Source organism: Akebia trifoliata, chromosome 11 (assembly GCF_017979445.1).
Source record: "Akebia trifoliata isolate Shusen 1 chromosome 11, ASM1797944v1, whole genome shotgun sequence".
NCBI classification, from domain to species: domain Eukaryota; kingdom Viridiplantae; phylum Streptophyta; class Magnoliopsida; order Ranunculales; family Lardizabalaceae; genus Akebia; species Akebia trifoliata.
This window is the reverse complement of record NC_141385.1, coordinates 33,415,499-33,418,294: the sequence shown is the minus strand read 5'-3', so window position 1 is coordinate 33,418,294 and position 2,796 is coordinate 33,415,499.

Genomic DNA, 2,796 nt, shown 5'->3' with positions numbered 1-2,796 from the left:
TCGTGGGATTTTGCAAGATCAAATCCTGAATAAGGAGGAAAACCTTAATCTTGAAGGTGGGATATATAATAGAGGTAGGAAGGATGGATTGGGGATCTTTTTTTTTTTTTTTTTTTTTGTGTGGATGTCTAGAGATTAAGAGAAAATGAGGAAGAACATATTTTCGTGATTACTAACTTGATTGTCGTAGAATCATTGGTAGGTAGCATACCAGTGCTAGCAGGATCGAGGAACATCTTTGGAACAATAGTGAAGTTCAAGGTAAGCCCTAATCATCTTCTAAAAATTGGTGTTGTCCTTGGGAAACCACAAAAATTTGATTTCAATCAAAGCAATGGCGAGACCCACTCGATCAATTGAAGCCAAGTTCCTCTTCCTGCAGCCCCTACTATGGATTGCATTTTGATTAAATAGATAAATGAGATGAGGAAACAATAAGAGGAAATGTAGTAGAATATAGATGAATTAGCTGAGCAGAACCAAACGTTAAACCAGTGCATGAAGATTCAACAAAGAAAAAGATAAGACCCACCACCCCTAGAGGAGGACGAACAAGATCGGAACACAGAAGGCAGTTCTGGGTTGAGGAACTCAAAGGGGGAAGGGAGATACTGAAGTTGCAACCATAGTAACAACAACTCAAGTTGAACCTCCAGCGGGGCTAAATTGAGAGGAGATCAGGGATATAATTCGAAAAGATAAGGAAGTGGTGAAGAGCACAAAAATAGGGTTGGTAGTAGTCCAAGCTATTAGAGGGATACAAAAATCACCTTTTGTGGATGAAATCATGGCTAAAGAAATATCAAAAAAGTTTGTTGCTCCACGTTTTATCCCTTATTCTAGTTCAAAAGACCCGATTGAACACCTATACCACTTCAGACAGATGCTAATGTTGTAGGATGGAAATGAGGACTTGATGTGCAGACTGTTCCCCTTAAGCTTGCTAGGGAATGCTCTTAACTTGTTCTACAAACTACCAAGTAGATCCGTAACTTTTTTCTAGGAGGTTTGCACAGGTTTCGTAACTCAATACATAGACAATAGAAAACTTGGCATGTCATTAGTGTGGTCTTACTTCCTATGGGAAGCCACTCAATCAATTCAACATACGTACACCTTCTAGATGATTTGAATGCTTTCAATAGCTATCCTTGGGGCTTGGCAATGTATAAAGAAAGACCTTTCACATGCCATGATGATAGGCTCAACACTTGTATCAAAAGTTACTTATAACATTTAAGGTTTTATGTTCGCTTTAGATGTAATCTCTTTTTATAAACATTTATGAATTAGATTGTATTACTGAATTTTTAAGTTTTTAACCAAATTTTCCTTTCTATAAAAGGTTTGGACACGTGAAAACATTCTAGGTTGTAGGCCATCTCTGGTCAGTACGACTGCATGACCAAGATATTTGAAATGGGGATCAAAGGGATTTATATAGGTTAAGACTGCAGAGTCTACAATATTGGCAATTAAGGTAAAGTTTAATTATATATAGATTATTTTTTATAATTCATATTCCTATACAATTATAGTTTATTTTTACACATAGGTCATAAGATCTTTGGCCCTTACAGACATTGAGAAGAAGGAAAAAATATTTTGGATATTATATGATTTAATTCAACACAACTCGATGATGAGATAATTCGCTCATATGTTCATCCCAAACATGCAAAATCACTCGGTATAAGTAAATATTAGTTGGTTTCTTTGTAAATATTTCAACTATCTTAAATTATTGAAATCATTTATTGTATTTACAAAAAGTGGAAGGAATTGATGAAGGAAAAAAGAGTTGATCAAAAACTTGAAAGTGAGTAAAAATGTACGAGAAAAGGAAGATGTGGTTGAAAGGAGTAGGAGGAGACGAGGAAGGGGAAGAAGGAGGGGAATGGGGACAGGAAGGGGAAGGGGTAAGATGGAGGTGGGTGAGGGTAGAGTGACGGAGCTGAAGGAGAATGTGAGATATACAAATGGAGAGGAAGAGGGAGATAGAGAAGGATATGCCTCCTTCGAAAACATTCAAGGGAAAAAATTTTATGACTTACACATGAGCTTCATGACAACGTTAAATTTTTTGTAGATATGGTTCCTTATTTAGAAGTGACAATAGCTTAACATAATGAAATCATAGGTCACTACAAAATGAAGATCCTAAAACTTGAAGTCGAGCAAATTAACAATAAAGTAAAGGTTCATATTGTACATATTTTTTTATACATGTTAAATGTTGTTAATTATATAATTTTCTTTTTCAATATATATATATATATATATATATATATATATATATATATGAAGATGATGTCCAGGTGTGGCAAACATAATTTAGCACACGATTGCATACTCCAATGAAGTATAACATACTTCAGGAAGAAGATGAGCATGGTGATGATGGGAAAGAAAAAGGGATGGATGAAGATAATTGAAAGGGGACTGATGACGATGATGGTGGGATGATGAGGATTGTGGAGTTGGTGGAGATGGTGGAGATGTTGATGGGGTTATAAATAATGAATGTGTTGATGGGGAGTAAAAAAAAATCAATGCGAGGGAGGAGATGGACAAATTATTGTCGTAGAGCCCCCAATACCACACATTTTTCTATTCAAATTATTGACTCATGTAGTCTGAGAAATGACAACTAGGTAGATTCAACTCAATTCGAAAAAAGTGTTCCAATAGTGAATAGAACACACATTGGATCTCCTACCAAAATGAAATCACTTCGACCCTTTTTCACTAAATAGTGAAGAGGGGTCAGATTGGTAAATGGGGGATTTTCTAAGA